Below are 19,672 nucleotides of genomic sequence, written 5' to 3' on the forward strand. Positions count from 1 at the left end.
TTCGGCATTGTGCTTTTGTATTAAATTCGGATGCAATTACTGTGTTTCATCGTCAATAAGAATGTCCAAGGTATACAGTAAACCTGAAGTGAAGCATCGGAAACTAAAACTGTACTCACTGGAGACGTTCAAATCATAGAAAGTTAGAGTGTCAGTCCTCTTGTACTTAAATCGCCATTGTGCCTTTTGTATTTAATTCCGATGCAATTTCTGTGTTTCCTCGTCAATAAGGAGGTCCAAGGTATACAGTAAACGTGAAGTGAAGCATCGCAATCTAAAACTGGACTCATATTAGAGGTTCAAATCATAGAAAGAGCGAGTGTCAGTCCTCTTGTACTTAAGTCGGCATTGTGACTTTTGTATTAAATTCGGATGCAATTACTGTGTTTTATCGTCAATAAGAAGAACCAAGGGATACAGTAAACCTGAAGTGAAGCATCGGAATCTAAAACTGGACTCACAGGAGAGGTTCAAATCATAGAAAGTTAGAGTGTCAGTCCTCTTGTACTTAAGTCGGCATTGTGCCTTTTGTATTAAATTGGGATGCAATTTCTGTGTTTCATCGTCAATAAGAAGATCCAAAGGATACAGTAAACCTGAAGTGAAGCATCGGAATCTAAAAGTGGACTCACAGGAGAGGTTCAAATCATAGAAAGTTAGTGTGTCAGTCCTCTTGTACTTAAGTCGGCATTGTGCCTTTGGAATTTAATTCCGATCCAATTTCTGTGTTTCATCGTCAATACGAAGGTCCCAGGGATACAGTAAACCTGAAGTGAAGCATCGGAATCCTAAACTGGACTCAAAGGAGAGGTTCAAATCATAGAAAGTTAGAGTGTCAGTCCTCTTGTAGTTAAGTCGGCATTGTGCCTTTTGTATTAAATTGGGATGCAATTTCTGTGTTTCAGCGTCAATAAGAAGATCCAAAGGATACAGTAAACCTGAAGTGAAGCATCGGAATCTAAAAGTGGACCCACAGGAGTGGTTCATATCATAGAAAGTTAGAGTGTCAGTCCTCTTGTACTTAACTCGGCATTGTGCCTTTTGAATTTAATTCCGATGCAATTTCTGTGCTTCATCGTCAATAAGAAGGTCCAAGATATACAGTAAACCTGTAGTGAATCATCGGAATCTAAAACTGATCTCACAGGAGAGGTTCAAATCATAGAAAGTTAGTGTGTCAGTCCTCTTGTACTTAAGTCGGCATTGTGCCTTTGGAATTTAATTCCGATCCAATTTCTGTGTTTCATCGTCAATACGAAGGTCCCAGGGATACAGTAAACCTGAAGTGAAGCATCGGAAACTAAAACTGAACTCACAGGAGAGGTTCAAATCATAGAAAGTTAGAGTATCAGTCCTCTCGTACTTAAGTCGGCATTGTGGCTTTTGAGTTTAATTCCGACGCTATTTCTGTGCTTCATCGTCAATAATAAGGTCCAAGGTATACAGTAAACCTGAAGTGAAGCATCGGAATCTAAAAATGGACTCACAGGAGTGGTTCTAATCGTAGAAAGTTAGAGTGTCAGTCCTCTTGTACTTAAGTCGGCATTGTGCCTTTTTTATTAAATTCGGATGCAATTTGTGTGTTTCATCGTCAATAAGAAGGTCCAAGGGATACAGTAAACCTGAAGTGAAGCATTGGAATCTAAAACTGGACTCACAGGAGATGTTCAAATCATAGGAAATTGGAGTGTCAGTCCTCTTGTACTAGAGACGGCATTGTGCAATTTGAATTTAATTCCGATGCAATTTCTGTGCTTCATCGTCAATAAGAATGTCCAAGGTATACAGTAAACCTGAAGGAAGCACCGGAATCTAAAACTGGACTCACAGGAGAGGTTCAAATCATAGAAAGTTAGAGTGTCCGTCCTCTTGTACTTAAGTCGGCATTGTGCCTTTTGTATTAAATTCGGATGCAATTTCTGTGTTTTATCGTCAATAAGATGGTCCAAGGGATACAGTAAACCTGAAGTGAAGCAACGGAATCTAAAACTGGACTCACAGGAGAGGTTCAAATCATAGAAACTTAGAGTGTCAGTCCTCTTGTACTTAAGTCGGCATTGTGCCATTTGTATTTAATTCCGATGCAATTTCTGTGATTCATCGTCAATAAGGAGGTATAAGGTATACAGTAAACCTGAAGTGAAGCATCCGAATCTAAAACTCTACTCCTAGTAGAGGTTCAAATCAAAGAAAGTATGAGTGTCAGTCCTCTTGTACTTAAGTCGGCATTGTGACTTTTATATTAAATTCGGATGCAATTACTGTGTTTCATCGTCAATAAGAAGGTCCAAGGTAATCAGTAAACCTGAAGTGTAGCATCGGAATCTAAAACTGAACTCACAGGAGAGGTTCAAATCATAGAATGTTAGAGTGTCAGTCCTCTCGTACTTAAGTCGGCATTCTGCCTTTTGAATTTAATTCCGACGCAATTTCTGTGCTTCATCGTCAATAATAAGGTCCAAGGTATACAGTAAACCTGAAGTGAAGCATCGGAATCTAAAAATGGACTCACAGGAGATGTTCAAATCATAGGAAATTGGAGTGTCAGTCCACTTGTACTTAAGACGGCATTGTGCATTTTGAATTTAATTCCGATGCAATTTCTGAGCTTCATTGTCAATAAGAATGTCTAAGGTATACAGTAAACCTGAAGTGAAGCATCGGAATCGAAAACAGGACTCACAGGAGAGGTTCAAATCATAGCAAGTTAGAGTGTCAGTCCTCTTGTACTTAAGTCGGCATTGTGGCTTTTGTATTAAATTCGGATGCAATTTCTGTCTTTCATCGTCAATAAGAAGGTCCAAGGGATACAGTAAACCAGACGTGAAGCATCGAAATCTAAAAGTGGACTCACAGGAGAGGTTCAAATCATAGAAAGTTAGAGAGTCAGTCCTCTTGCACTTATGTCGGAATTGTGCCTTTTGTATTAAATTCGGATGCTATTTCTGTGTTTCATCGTCAATAAGAAGGTGCAAGGGATACAGTAAACTTGAAGTGAAGCATCGGAATCTAAAACTGGACTCACATGAGAGATTCAAATCATAGAAAGTTAGAGTGTCAGTCCTCTTGTACTTAAGTCGGCATTGTGCTTTTTGTATTAAATTCGGATGCAATTTCTGTGTTTCATCGTCAATGAGAAGGTCCAAGGGATACAGTAAACCTGAAGTGAAGCAACGGAAACTAAAACTGGACTTACAGGAGAGGTTCAAATCATAGAAAATTGGAGTGTCAGTCCTCTTGTACTTAAGTCGGCATTGTGCCTTTTGTATTTAATTCCGATGCAATTTCTGTGATTCATCGTCAATAAGGACGTCCAAGGTAAACAGTAAACCTAAAGTGAAGCGTCGGAATCTAAAACTGGAATCCTAGGAGAGGTTCAAATCATAGAAAGTAAGAGTGTCAGTCCTCTTGTACTTAAGTCGGCATTGTGACTTTTGTATTAACTTCGGATGCAATTACTGTGTTTCATCGTCAATAAGAAGGTCCAAGGGATACAGTAAACCTCAAGTGAAGCATCAGAATCCAAAACTGGACTCACAGGAGTGGTTCAAATTATAGAAACTTAGAGTGTCAGTCCTCTTGTGCTTAATTCGGCATTGTGCTTTTGTATTAAATTCGGATGCAATTACTGTGTTTCATCGTCAATAAGAATGTCCAAGGTATACAGTAAACCTGAAGTGAAGCATCGGAAACTAAAACTGTACTCACTGGAGACGTTCAAATCATAGAAAGTTAGAGTGTCAGTCCTCTTGTACTTAAATCGCCATTGTGCCTTTTGTATTTAATTCCGATGCAATTTCTGTGTTTCCTCGTCAATAAGGAGGTCCAAGGTATACAGTAAACGTGAAGTGAAGCATCGCAATCTAAAACTGGACTCATATTAGAGGTTCAAATCATAGAAAGAGCGAGTGTCAGTCCTCTTGTACTTAAGTCGGCATTGTGACTTTTGTATTAAATTCGGATGCAATTACTGTGTTTTATCGTCAATAAGAAGAACCAAGGGATACAGTAAACCTGAAGTGAAGCATCGGAATCTAAAACTGGACTCACAGGAGAGGTTCAAATCATAGAAAGTTAGAGTGTCAGTCCTCTTGTACTTAAGTCGGCATTGTGCCTTTTGTATTAAATTGGGATGCAATTTCTGTGTTTCATCGTCAATAAGAAGATCCAAAGGATTCAGTAAACCTGAAGTGAAGCATCGGAATCTAAAAGTGGACTCACAGGAGAGGTTCAAATCATAGAAAGTGAGAGTGTCAGTCCTCTTGCTCTTAAAACGGAATTGTGCCTTTTGTATTAAATTCGGCTGCAATTTCTGTGTTTCATCGTCAATAAGAAGGTCCAAGGGATACAGTAAACTAGAAGTGAAGCATCGGAATCTAAAACTGGACTCAAAGGCGATATTCAAATCATAGAAAGTTAGACTGTCAGTCCACTTGTACTTAAGTCGGCATTGTGCCTGTTGTATTAAATTGGGATGCAATGTCTGTGTTTCATCGTCAATACGAAGGTCCAAGGGATTCAGTAAACCTGAAGTGAAGCATCGGAATCCTAAACTGGACTCAAAGGAGAGGTTCAAATCATAGAAAGTTAGAGTGTCAGTCCTCTTGTAGTTAAGTCGGCATTGTGCCTTTTGTATTAAATTGGGATGCAATTTCTGTGTTTCAGCGTCAATAAGAAGATCCAAAGGATACAGTAAACCTGAAGTGAAGCATCGGAATCTAAAAGTGGACCCACAGGAGTGGTTCATATCATAGAAAGTTAGAGTGTCAGTCCTCTTGTACTTAACTCGGCATTGTGCCTTTTGAATTTAATTCCGATGCAATTTCTGTGCTTCATCGTCAATAAGAAGGTCCAAGATATACAGTAAACCTGTAGTGAATCATCGGAATCTAAAACTGATCTCACAGGAGAGGTTCAAATCATAGAAAGTTAGTGTGTCAGTCCTCTTGTACTTAAGTCGGCATTGTGCCTTTGGAATTTAATTCCGATCCAATTTCTGTGTTTCATCGTCAATACGAAGGTCCCAGGGATACAGTAAACCTGAAGTGAAGCATCGGAAACTAAAACTGAACTCACAGGAGGGGTTCAAATCATAGAAAGTTAGAGTATCAGTCCTCTCGTACTTAAGTCGGCATTGTGGCTTTTGAGTTTAATTCCGACGCTATTTCTGTGCTTCATCGTCAATAATAAGGTCCAAGGTATACAGTAAACCTGAAGTGAAGCATCGGAATCTAAAAATGGACTCACAGGAGTGGTTCTAATCGTAGAAAGTTAGAGTGTCAGTCCTCTTGTACTTAAGTCGGCATTGTGCCTTTTTTATTAAATTCGGATGCAATTTGTGTGTTTCATCGTCAATAAGAAGGTCCAAGGGATACAGTAAACCTGAAGTGAAGCATTGGAATCTAAAACTGGACTCACAGGAGATGTTCAAATCATAGGAAATTGGAGTGTCAGTCCTCTTGTACTAGAGACGGCATTGTGCAATTTGAATTTAATTCCGATGCAATTTCTGTGCTTCATCGTCAATAAGAATGTCCAAGGTATACAGTAAACCTGAAGGAAGCACCGGAATCTAAAACTGGACTCACAGGAGAGGTTCAAATCATAGAAAGTTAGAGTGTCCGTCCTCTTGTACTTAAGTCGGCATTGTGCCTTTTGTATTAAATTCGGATGCAATTTCTGTGTTTTATCGTCAATAAGATGGTCCAAGGGATACAGTAAACCTGAAGTGAAGCAACGGAATCTAAAACTGGACTCACAGGAGAGGTTCAAATCATAGAAAGTTAGAGTGTCAGTCCTCTTGTACCTAAGTCGGCATTGTACCTTTTGTATTAAATTCGCATGCAATTTCTGTCTTTCATCGTCAATAAGAAGGTCCAAGGGATACAGTAAATCTGAAGTTATGCATCGGAATCTAAAACTGGACTCACAGGCGAGGTTCAAATCATAGATCGTTAGAGTGTCAGTCCGATTGCACTTAAGTCGGCATTGTGCCTTTTGTATTAAATTCGGATGCAATTTCTGTGTTTCATCGTCAATAAGAAGGTCCAAGGGATACAGTAAACCTGAAGTGAAGCATCGGAATCTAAAACTAGACTCACAGGAGATGTTCAAATCATTGGAAATTGGAGTGTCAGTCCTCTTGTACTTAAGACGGCATTGTGCATTTTAAAATTAATTCCGAAGCAATTTCTGTGCTTCATCGTCAATAAGAATATCCAAGGTATACAGTAAACCTGAAGTGAAGCATCGGAATCTAAAATTGGACTCACAGGAGAGATTCAAATCATGGAAAGTTTGAGTGTCAGTCCTCTTGTACTTAAGTCAGCACTGTGCCTTTTGTATTAAATTCGGATACAATTTCTGTCTTTCATCGTCAATAAGAACGTCCTAGGGATACAGTAAACCTGAAGTGAAGCATCGGAATCTAAAACTAGACTCACAGGAGATGTTCAAATCATAGGAAATTGGAGTGTCAGTCCTCTTGTACTAGAGACGGCATTGTGCATTTTGAATTTAATTCCGATGCAATTTCTGTGCTTCATCGTCAATAAGAATGTCCAAGGTATACAGTAAAGTGAGGCACCGGTTCCTAAAACTGGACTCACAGAGAGGTTCAAATCATAGGAAGTTTGAGTGTCAGTCCTCTTGTACTTAAGTCGGCATTGTGCCTTTTGTATTAAATTGGCATGCAATTTCTGTGTTTCATCGTCAATAAGAAGATCCAAAGGATACAGTAAACCTGAAGTGAAGCATCGGAATCTAAAAGTGGACTCACAGGAGAGGTTCAAATCATAGGAAGTTAGAGTGTCAGTCCTCTTGCTCTTAAAACGGAATTGTGCCTTTTGTATTAAATTCGGCTGCAATTTCTGTGTTTCATCGTCAATAAGAAGGTCCAAGGGATACAGTAAACTAGAAGTGAAGCATCGGAATCTAAAACTGGACTCAAAGGCGATATTCAAATCATAGAAAGTTAGAGTGTCAGTCCACTTGTACTTAAGTCGGCATTGTGCCTGTTGTTTTAAATTGGGATGCAATGTCTGTGTTTCATCGTCAATACGAAGGTCCAAGGGATTCAGTAAACCTGAAGTGAAGCATCGGAATCTAAAACTGGACTCAAAGGAGAGGTTCAAATCATAGAAAGTTAGAGTGTCAGTCCTCTTGTAGTTAAGTCGGCATTGTGCCTTTTGTATTAAATTGGGATGCAATTTCTGTGTTTCAGCGTCAATAAGAAGATCTAAAGGATACAGTAAACCTGAAGTGAAGCATCGGAATCTAAAAGTGGACTAACAGGAGTGGTTCATATCATAGAAAGTTAAAGTGTCAGTCCTCTTGTACTTAACTCGGCATTGTGCCTTTTGAATTTAATTCCGATGCAATTTCTGTGCTTCATCGTCAAAAAGAAGGTCCAAGATATACAGTAAACCTGTAGTGAATCATCGGAATCTAAAACGGCACTCACAGGAGAGGTTCAAATCATAGAAAGTTTGTGTGTCAGTCCTCTTGTACTTAAGTCGGCATTGTGCCTTTGGAATTTAATTCCGATCCAATTTCTGTGTTTCATCGTCAATACGAAGGTCCAAGGGATACAGTAAACCTGAAGTGAAGCATCGGAATCTAAAACTGAACTCACAGGAGAGGTTCAAATCATAGAAAGTTAGAGTGTCAGTCCTCTCGTACTTAAGTCGGCATTGTGGCTTTTGAGTTTAATTCCGACGCTATTTCTGTGCTTCATCGTCAATAATAAGGTCCAAGGTATACAGTAAACCTGAAGTGAAGCATCGGAATCTAAAACAGGACTCACAGGAGTGGTTCTAATCGTAGAAAGTTAGAGTGTCAGTCCTCTTGTACTTAAGTCGGCATTGTGGCTTTTTTATTAAATTCGGATGCAATTTCTGTGTTTCATCGTCAATAAGAAGGTCCAAGGGATACAGTAAACCTGAAGTGAAGCAGCGGAATCTAAAACTGGACTCACAGGAGAGGTTCAAATCATAGAAAGTTAGAGTGTCAGTCCTCTTGTACCTAAGTCGGCATTGTACCTTTTGTATTAAATTCGCATGCAATTTCTGTCTTTCATCGTCAATAAGAAGGTCCAAGGGATACAGTAAATCTGAAGTAAAGCATCGGAATCTAAAACTGGACTCACAGGAGAGGTTCAAATCATAGATCGTTAGAGAGTCAGTCCGATTGCACTTAAGTCGGCATTGTGCCTTTTGTATTAAATTCGGATGCAATTTCTGTGTTTCATCGTCAATAAGAAGGTCCAAGGGATACGGTAAACCTGAAGTGAAGCATTGGAATCTAAAACTAGACTCACAGGAGATGTTCAAATCATTGGAAATTGGAGTGTCAGTCCTCTTGTACTTAAGACGGCATTGTGCATTTTAAAATTAATTCCGAAGCAATTTCTGTGCTTCATCGTCAATAAGAATGTCCAAGGTATACAGTAAACCTGAAGTGAAGCATCGGAATCTAAAATTGGACTCACAAGAGAGATTCAAATCATAGAAAGTTAGTGGGTCTGTCCTGTTGTACTTAATTCGCATTGTGCCTTTTGTATTAAATTCGGATGCAATTTCTGTGTTTTATCGTCAATAAGAAGGTCCAAGGGATACCGTAAACCTGAAGTGAAACATCGGAATCTAAAACTGGACTCACAGGAATGGTTCAAATCATAGAAAGTTAGAGTGTCAGTCCTCTTGTACTTAAGTCGGCATTGTGCCTTTTGTATTAAATTCGGATGCAATTTCTGTCTTTCATCGTCAATAAGAAGGTCGAAGGGATACAGTAAACCTGAAGTGAAGCATCGGAATCTAGAACTGGACTCACAGGAGGGGTTCAAATCATAGAAAGTTAGAGTGTCAGTCCTCTTGTACTTAAGTCGGCATTGTGCATTTTGTATTAAATTAGGATGCAATTTCTGTGTTTCATCGTCAATAAGAACGTCCAAGGGGTACAGTAAACCTGAAGTGAAGCATCGGAATCTAAAACTAGACTCACAGGAGATGTTCAAATCATAGGAAATTGAAGTGTCAGTCCTCTTGTACTAGAGACTGCATTGTGCATTTTGAATTTAATTCCGATGCAATTTCTGTGCTTCATCGTCAATAAGAATGTCCAAGGTATACAGTAAACCTGAAGTGAGGCACTGGTTCCTAAAACTGGACTCACAGGAGAGGTTCAAATCATAGAAAGTTTGAGTGTCAGTCCTCTTGTACTTAAGTCGGCATTGTGCCTTTTGTATTAAATTCGGATGCAATTTCTGTGTTTCATCGTCAATAAGAATGTCCAAGGGATACAGTAAACCTTAAGTGAAGCATCGGAATCTAAAACTGGACTCACAGGAGTGGTTCAAATCATAGAAAGTTAGAGTGTCAGTCCTCTTGTACTTAAGTCGGCATTGTGCCTTTTGTATTAAATTCGGATGCAATTTCTGTCTTTCATCGTCAATAAGAAGGTCCAAGGGATACAGTAAACCTGAAGTGAAGCATCGGAATCTAGAACTGGACTCACAGGAGAGGTTCAAATCATAGAAAGTTAGAGTGTCAGTCCTCTTGTACTTAAGTCGGCATTGTGCATTTTGTATTAAATTGGGATGCAATTTGTGTGTTTCATCGTCAAAAAGAACGTCCAAGAGTTACAGTAAACCTGAAGTGAAGCATCTTAATCTAAAACTGGACTCACTGGAGATGCTCAAATCATAGGAAATTGGAGTGTTAGTCCTCTTGTACTAGAGACGGCATTGTGCATTTTGAATTTAATTCCGATGCAATTTCTGTGCTTCATCGTCAATAAGAAGGTCCAAGGTATACAGTATATCTGAAGTAAAGCATCGGAATCTAAAACTGGACGCACAGGAGATGTTCGAATCATTGGAAATTGGAGTGTCAGTCCTCTTGTACTTAAGACGGCATTGTGCATTTTGAAATTAATTCCGAAGCAATTTCTGTGCTTCATCGTCAATAAGAATGTCCAAGGTATACAGTAAACCTGAAGTGAAGCATCGGAATCTAAAATTTTACTCACAGGAGAGATTCAAATCATAGAAAGTTAGTGTGTCAGTCCTGTTGTACTTAATTCGCATTGCGCCTTTTGTATTAAATTCGGATAAAATTTCTGTGTTTTATCGTCTATAAAAAGGTCCAAGGGATAACGTAAACATGAATTGAAACATCGGAATCTAAAACTGGACTCACAGGAATGGTTCAAATCATAGAAAGTTAGAGTGTCAGTCCTCTTGTACTTAAGTCGGCATTGTGCGTTTTGTATTATATTCGGATGCAATTTGTGTCTTTCATCGTCAATAAGAAGGTCCAAGGGATACAGTAAACCTGAAGTGAAGCATCGGAATCTAGAACTGGACTCACAGGAGAGGTTCAAATCATAGAAAGTTAGAGTGTCAGTCCTCTTGCACTTAAGTCGGCATTGTGCCTTTTCTATTAAATTCGGATGCAATTTCTGTCTTTCATCGTCAATAAGAAGGTCCAAGGGATACAGTAAATCTGAAGTAAAGCATCGGAATCTAAAACTGGACTCACAGGAGAGGTTCAAATCATAGATCGTGAGAGTGTCAGTCCTCTTGCACTTAAGTCGGCATTGTGCCTTTTGTATTAAATTCGGATGCAATTTCTGTGTTTCATCGTCAATACGAAGGTCCAAGGGATACAGTAAACCTGAAGTGAAGCATCGGAATCTAAAACTGGACTCACAGGAGAGATTCAAATCATAGAAAGTTAGAGTGTCAGTCCTCTTGTACTTAAGTCGGCATTGTGCCTTTTGTATTAAATTGGGATGCAATTTCTGTGTTTCATCGTCAATAAGAAGGTCCAAGGGATACAGTATATCTGAAGTAAAGCATCGGAATCTAAAACTGGGCTCACAGGAGAGGTTCAAATCATAGATCGTTAGAGTGTCAGTCCTCTTGCACTTAAGTCGGTATTGTGCCTTTTGTATTAAATTCGGTTGCAATTTCTGTGTTTCATCGTCAATAAGAAGGTCCAAGGGATACAGTAAACCTGAAGTGAAGCATCGGAATCTAAAACTAGACTCACAGGAGATGTTCAAATCATAGGAAATTGGAGTGTCAGTCCTCTTGTACTTAGGACGGCATTGTGCATTTTGAAATTAATTCCGAAGCAATTTCTGTGCTTCATCGTCAATAAGAATGTCCAAGGTATACAGTAAACCTGAAGTGAAGCATCGGAATCTAATATTGGACTCACAGGAGAGATTCAAATCATAGAAAGTTAGTGTGTCAGTCCTGTTGTACTTAATTCGCATTGCGCCTTTTGTATTAAATTCGGATGCAATATCTGTGTTTTATCGTCAATAAGATGGTCCAAGGGATACAGTAAACCTGAAGTGAAACATCGGAATCTAAAACTGGACTCACAGGAATGGTTCAAATCACAGAAAGTTAGAGTGTCAGTCCTCTTGTACTTAAGTCGGCATTGTGCCTTTTGTATTAAATTCGGATGCAATTTCTGTCTTTCATCGTCAATAAGAAGGTCCAAGGGATACAGTAAACCTGAAGTGAAGCATCGGAATCTAGAACTGGACTCACAGGAGAGGTTCAAATCATAGAAAGTTAGAGTGTCAGTCCTCTTGTACTTAAGTCGGCATTGTGCATTTTGTATTAAATTGGGATGCAATTTCTGTGTTTCATCGTCAATAAGAACGTCCAAGGGATACAGTAAACCTGAAGTGAAGCATCGGAATCTAAAACTGGACTCACAGCAGATGTTCAAATCATAGGAAATTGGAGTATTAGTCCTCTTGTACTAGAGAGGGCATTGTGCATTTTGAATTTAATTCCGATGCAATGTCTGTGCTTCATCGTCAATAAGAAGGTCCAAGGTATACAGTAAACCTGATGTGAAACACCGTAATCAAAAACTGGACTCACAGGAGAGGTTCAAATCATAGAAAGTTAGAGTGTCAGTCCTCTTGTACTTAAGTCGGCATTGTGCCTTTTGTATTAAATTCGGATGCAATTTCTGTCTTTCATCGTCAATAAGAAGGTCCAAGGGATACAGTAAATCTGAAGTAAAGCATCGGAATCTAAAACTGGCCTCACAGGAGAGATTCAAATCATAGATCGTTAGAGTGTTAGTCCTCTTGCACTTAAGTCGGCATTGTAAATTTTGTATTAAATTCGGATGCAATTTCTGTGTTTCATCGTCAATACGAAGGTCCAAGAGATACAGTAAACCTGAAGTGAAGCATCGGAATCTAAAACTGGTCTCACAGGAGAGATTCAAATCATAGAAAGTTAGAGTGTCAGTCCTCTTGTACTTAAGTCGGCATTGTGCCTTTTGCATTAAATTGGGATGCAATTTCTGTGTTTCATCGTCAATAAGAAGGTCCAAGGGATACAGTAAACCTGAAGTGAAGCATTGGAATCTAATACTGGACGCACAGGAGTGGTTCAAATCACAGATCGTTATAGTGTCAGTCCTCTTGTACTTAAGTCAGCATTGTGCATTTTGTATTAAATTGGGATGCAATTTCTGTGTTTCATCGTCAATAAGAACGTCCAAGGGATACAGTAAACCTGAAGTGAAGCATCGGAATCTAAAACTGGACTCACAGGAGATGTTCAAATCATAGGAAATTGGAGTGTCAGTCCTCTTGTACTAGAGACGGCATTGTGCATTTTGAATTTAATTCCGATGCAATTTCTGTGCTTCATCGTCAACAAGAATGTCCAAGGTAAACAGTAAACCTGAAGTGAACCACCGGAATCTAAAACTGGACTCACAGGAGAGGTTCAAATCATAGAAAGTTAGAGTGTCAGTCCTCTTGTACTTAAGTCGGCATTGTGCCTTTTGTATTAAATTGGGATGCAATTTCTGTGATTTATTGTCAATTAGAAGGTCCAAGGGATACAGTAAACATGAAGTGAAACATCGGAATCTAAAACTGGACTCAAAGGAATGGTTCAAATCATAGAAAGTTAGAGTGTCAATCCTCTTGTACTTAAGTCGGCATTGTGCCTTTTGTATTAAATTCGGATGCAATTTCTGTGTTTCATCGTCAATAAGAAGGTCCAAGGGATACAGTAAACCTGAAGTGAAGCATCGGAATCTAGAACTGGACTCACAGGATAGGTTCAAATCATAGAAAGTTAGAGTGTCAGTCCTCTTGTACTTAAGTGGGCATTGTGCCTTTTGTATTAAATTCGGATGATATTTCTGTGTTTCATCGTCAATAAGAAGGTCCAAGGGATACAGTAAATCTGAAGTAAAGCATCGGAATCTAAAACTGGACTCACAGGAGAGGTTCAAATCATAGATCGTGAGAGTGTCAGTCCTCTTGCACTTAAGTCGGCATTGTGCCTTTTGTATTAAATTCGGATGCAATTTCTGTGTTTCATCGTCAATACGAAGGTCCAAGGGATACAGTAAACCTGAAGTGAAGCATCGGAATCTAAAACTGGACTCACAGGAGAGATTCAAATCATAGAAAGTTAGTGTGTCAGTCCTCTTGTACTTAAGTCGGCATTGTGCCTTTTGTATTAAATTGGGATGCAATTTCTGTGTTTCATCGTCAATAAGAAGGTCCAAGGGATACAGTTAACCTGAAGTGAAGCATCGGAATCTAAAACTGGACGCACAGGAGAGGTTCAAATCATAGAAAGTTAGAGTGTCAGTCCTCTTGTACTTAAGTCGGCATTGTGCCTTTTGCATTAATTTCGGATGCAATTTCTGTGTTTCATCGTCAATAAGAAGGTCCAAAGATACAGTAAACCTGAAGTGAAGCATCGGAATCTAAAACTGGACTCCTAGGAGAGGTTCAAATCATAGAAAGTTAGAGTGTCAGTCCACTTGTACTTAAGTCGGCATTGTGCCTTTTGAATTTAATTCCGATGCAATTTCTGTGCTTCATCGTCAATATGATGGTCCAAGGAATACAGTAAACCTGAAGTAAATCATCGGAATCTAAAGCTGGACTCACAGGAGAGGTTCAAATCATAGAAAGTTAGTGTGTCAGTCCTGTTGTACTTAAGTCGGCATTGTGCCTTTTGAATTTAATTCCGATGCAATTTCTGTGTTTCATCGTCAATAAGAAGGTCCAAAGGATACAGTGAACCTGAGGTGAAGCATCGGAATCTAAAACTGAACTCACAGGAGAGGTTCAAATCATAGAAAGTTAGAGTGTCCGTCCTCTTGTACTACAGTCGGCATTGTGCCTTTTGTATTAAATTCGGATGCAATTTCTGTGTTTTATCGTCAATAAGATGGTCCAAGGGATACAGTAAATCTGAAGTGAAGCATCGGAATCTAAAACTGGAGTCACAGGAGAGGTTCAAATCATAGAACGTTAGAGTGTCAGTCCTCTTGTACTTAAGTCGGCATTGTGCCTTTTGTATTAAATTCGAATTCAATTTCTGTCTTTCATCGTCAATAAGAAGGTCCAAGGGATACAGTAAATCTGAAGTAAATCATCGGAATCTAAAACTGGACTCACAGGAGAGGTTCAAATCATAGATCGTTTGAGTGTCAGTCCTCTTGCACTTAAGTCGGCATTTTGCTTTTTGTATTAAATTCGGATGCAGTTTCTGTGTTTCATCGTTAATAAGAGGGTCCAAGGGATACAGTAAACCTGAAGTGAAGCATCGGAATCTAAAATTGGACTCACAGGAGAGATTCAAATAATAGAAAATTAGTGTGTCAGTCCTGTTGTACTTAATTCGCATTGTGCCTTTTGTATTAAATTCGGATGCAATTTCTGTGTTTTATCGTCAATAAGAAGGTCCAAGGTATACACTAAACCTGAAGTGAAGCATAGGAATCTAAAATTGGACTCACAGGAGAGATTCAAATCATAGAAAGTTAGTGTGTCAGTCCTGTTGTACTTAATTCGCATTGTGCCTTTTGTATTAAATTCGGATGCAATTTCTGTGTTTTATCGTCAGTAAGAAGGTCCAAGGGATACCGTAAACCTGAAGTGAAACATCAGAATCTAAAACTGGACTCACAGGAATGGTTCAAATCATAGAAAGTTAGAGTGTCAGTCCTCTTGTACTTAAGTCGGCATTGTGCCTTTTGTATTATATTCGGATGCAATTTCTGTCTTTCATCGTCAATAAGAAGGTCCAAGGGATACAGTAAACCTGAAGTGAAGCATCGGAATCTAGATCTGGACTCACAGGAGACATTCAAATCATAGAAAGTTAGAGTGTCAGTCCTCTTGCACTTAAGTCGGCATTGTGCCTTTTGAATTAAAATCGGATGCAATTTCTATGTTTCATCGTCAATAAGAAGGTCCAAGGGATACAGTAAACCTGAAGTGAAGCATCGGATTCTAAAACTGGACTCACAGGAGAGATTCAAATCATAGAAAGTTAAAGTGTCAGTCCTCTTGTACTTAAGTCGGCATTGTGCATTTTGTATTAAATTGGGATGCAATTTCTGTGTTTCATCGTCAATAAGAACGTCCAAGGGATACAGTAAACCTGAAGTGAAGCATCGGAATCTAAAACTGGACTCACAGGAGATGTTCAAATCATAGGAAATTGTAGTGTCACTCCTCTTGTACTAGAGACGGCATGTGCATTTTGAATTTAATTCCGATGCAATTTCTGTGCTTCATCGTCAACAAGAATGTCCAAGGTTACAGTAAACCTGAAGTGAAGCACCGGAATCTAAAACTGGACTCACAGGAGGGGTTCAAATCGTAGAAAGTTAGAGTGTCAGTCCACTTGTACTTAAGTCGGCATTGTGCCTTTTGTATTAAATTCGGATGCAATTTCTGTGTTTTATCGTCAATAAGATGGTCCAAGGGATACAGTGAACCTGAAGTGAAACATCGGAATCTAAAACTGGACTCACAGGAGATGTTCAAATCATAGGAAATTGGAGTGTCAGTCCTCTTGTACTAGAGACGGCATTGTGCATTTTGAATTTAATTCCGATGCAATTTCTGTGCTTCATCGTCAATAAGAATGTCCAAGGTATACAGTAAACCTGAAGTGAAGCACCGGAATCTAAAACTGGACTCACAGGAGGGGTTCAAATCATAGAAAGTTAGAGTGCCAGTCCTCTTGTACTTATGTCGGCATTGTGCCTTTTGTATTAAATTCGGATGCAATTTCTGTCTTTCATCGTCAATAAGAAGGTCCAAGGGATACAGTAAATCTGATGTAAAGCATCGGAATCTAAAACTGGATTCACCGGAGAGGTTCAAATCATAGATCGTTAGAGTGTTAGTCCTCTTGCACTTAAGTCGGCATTCTGAGTTTTGTATTAAATTCGGATGCAATTTCTGTGTTTCATCGTCAATACGAAGGTCCAAGGGATACAGTAAACATGAAGTGAATCATCGGAATCTAAAGCTGGACTCACAGGATAGGTTCAAATCATAGAAAGTTAGTGTGCCAGTCCTGTTGTACTTAAGTCGGCATTGTGCCTTTTGAATTTAATTCCGATGCAATTTCTGTGCTTCATCGACACTATGAAGGTCCAAGGAATACAGTAAACCTGAAGTGAATCATCGGAATCTAAAGCTGGATTCACAGGAGAGGTGCAAATCATAGAAAGTTAGTGTGTCAGTCCTGTTGTACATAAGTCGGCATTGTGCCTTTTGTATTAAATTCGGATGCAATTTCTGTGTTTTATCGTCAATAAGATGGTCCAAGGGGTACAGTAAACCTGAAGTGAAGCATCGGAAACTAAAACTGGACTCACAGGAGAGGTTCAAATCATAGAACGTTAGATTGTCAGTCCTCTTGTACTTAAGTCAGCATTGTACATTTTGTATTAAATTCGGATGCAATTTCTGTGTTTTATCGTCAATAAGATGGTCCAAGGGATACAGTAAATCTGAAGTGAAGCATCGGAATCTAAAACTGGAGTCACAGGAGAGGTTCAAATCATAGAACGTTAGAGTGTCAGTCCTCTTGTACTTAAGTCGGCATTGTGCCTTTTGTATTAAATTCGAATGCAATTTCTGTCTTTCATCGTCAATAAGAAGGTCCAAGGGATACAGTCAATCTGAAGTAAATCATCGGAATCTAAAACTGGACTCACAGGAGAGGTTCAAATCATAGATCGTTTGAGTGTCAGTCCTCTTGCACTTAAGTCGGCATTTTGCTTTTTGTATTAAATTCGGATGCAATTTCTGTGTTTCATCGTCAATAAGAGGGTCCAAGGGATACAGTAAACCTGAAGTGAAGCATCGGAATCTAAAATTGGACTCACAGGAGAGATTCAAATAATAGAAAATTAGTGTGTCAGTCCTGTTGTACTTAATTCGCATTGTGCCTATTGTATTAAATTCGGATGCAATTTCTGTGTTTTATCGTTAATAAGAAGGTCCAAGGTATACACTAAACCTGAAGTGAAGCATAGGAATCTAAAATTGGACTCACAGGAGAGATTCAAATCATAGAAAGTTAGTGTGTCAGTCCTGATGTACTTAATTCGCATTGTGCCTTTTGTATTAAATTCGGATGCAATTTATGTGTTTTATCGTCAGTAAGAAGGTCCAAGGGATACCGTAAACCTGAAGTGAAACATCAGAATCTAAAACTGGACTCACAGGAATGGTTCAAATCATAGAAAGTTAGAGTGCCAGTCCTCTTGTACTTAAGTCGGCATTGTGCCTTTTGTATTATATTCGGATGCAATTTCTGTCTTTCATCGTCAATAAGAAGGTCCAAGGGATACAGTAAACCTGAAGTGAAGCATCGGAATCTAGAACTGGACTCACAGGAGACATTCAAATCATAGAAAGTTAGAGTGTCAGTCCTCTTGCACTTAAGTCGGCATTGTGCCTTTTGAATTAAAATCGGATGCAATTTCTATGTTTCATCGTCAATAAGAAGGTCCAAGGGATACAGTAAACCTGAAGTGAAGCATCGGATTCTAAAACTGGACTCACAGGAGAGATTCAAATCATAGAAAGTTAAAGTGTCAGTCCTCTTGTACTTAAGTCGGCATTGTGCATTTTGTATTAAATTGGGATGCAATTTCTGTGTTTCATCGTCAATAAGAACGTCCAAGGGATACAGTAAACCTGAAGTGAAGCATCAGAATCTAAAACTGGACTCACAGGAGATGTTCAAATCATAGGAAATTGTAGTGTCAGTCCTCTTGTACTAGAGACGGCATGTGCAATTTGAATTTAATTCCGATGCAATTTCTGTGCTTCATCGTCAACAAGAATGTCCAAGGTATACAGTAAACCTGAAGTGAAGCACCGGAATCTAAAACTGGACTCACAGGAGAGGTTCAAATCATAGAAAGTTAGAGTGTCAGTCCACTTGTACTTAAGTCGGCATTGTGCCTTTTGTATTAAATTCGGATGCAATTTCTGTGTTTTATCGTCAATAAGATGGTCCAAGGGATACAGTGAACCTGAAGTGAAACATCGGAATCCAAAACTGGACTCACAGGAGATGTTCAAATCATAGGAAATTGGAGTGTCAGTCCTCTTGTACTAGAGACGGCATTGTGCATTTTGAATTTAATTCCGATGCAATTTCTGTGCTTCATCGTCAATAAGAATGTCCAAGGTATACAGTAAACCTGAAGTGAAGCACCGGAATCTAAAACTGGACTCACAGGAGGGGTTCAAATCATAGAAAGTTAGAGTGCCAGTCCTCTTGTACTTATGTCGGCATTGTGCCTTTTGTATTAAATTCGGATGCAATTTCTGTCTTTCATCGTCAATAAGAAGGTCCAAGGGATACAGTAAATCTGATGTAAAGCATCGGAATCTAAAACTGGATTCACAGGAGAGGTTCAAATCATAGATCGTTAGAGTGTTAGTCCTCTTGCACTTAAGTCGGCATTCTGAGTTTTGTATTAAATTCGGATGCAATTTCTGTGTTTCATCGTCAATACGAAGGTCCAAGGGATACAGTAAACCTGAAGTGAATCATCGGAATCTAAAGCTGGACTCACAGGATAGGTTCAAATCATAGAAAGTTAGTGTGCCAGTCCTGTTGTACTTAAGTCGGCATTGTGCCTTTTGAATTTAATTCCGATGCAATTTCTGTGCTTCATCGACACTATGAAGGTCCAAGGAATACAGTAAACCTGAAGTGAATCATCGGAATCTAAAGCTGGATTCACAGGAGAGGTGCAAATCATAGAAAGTTAGTGTGTCAGTCCTGCTGTACTTAAGTCGGCATTGTGCCTTTTGTATTAAATTCGGATGCAATTTCTGTGTTTTATCGTCAATAAGATGGTCCAAGGGATACAGTAAACCTGAAGTGAATCATCGGAAACTAAAACTGGACTCACAGGAGAGGTTCAAATCATAGAACGTTAGATTGTCAGTCCTCTTGTACTTAAGTCGGCATTGTGCCTTTTGTATTAAATTCGGATGCTATTTCTGTCTTTCATCGTCAATAAGAAGGTCCAAGGGATACAGTAAATCTGAAGTAAAGCATCGGAATCTAAAACTGGACTCACAGGAGAGGTTCAAATCATAGATCGTTAGAGTGTCAGTCCTCTTGCACTTAAGTCGGCATTTTGCCTTTTGTATTAAATTCGGATGCAATTTCTGTGTTTCATCGTCAATAAGAGGGTCCAAGGGATACAGTAAACCTGAAGTGAAGCATCGGAATCTAAAATTGGACTCACAGGAGAGATTCAAATCATAAAAAGTTAGTGTGTCAGTCCTGTTGTACCTAATTCGCATTGTGCCTTTTGTATTAAATTCG

The sequence above is a fragment of the Schistocerca serialis genome, unplaced genomic scaffold (genome assembly GCF_023864345.2).
Source record: "Schistocerca serialis cubense isolate TAMUIC-IGC-003099 unplaced genomic scaffold, iqSchSeri2.2 HiC_scaffold_1417, whole genome shotgun sequence".
Taxonomy (NCBI): Eukaryota; Metazoa; Arthropoda; class Insecta; order Orthoptera; family Acrididae; genus Schistocerca; species Schistocerca serialis.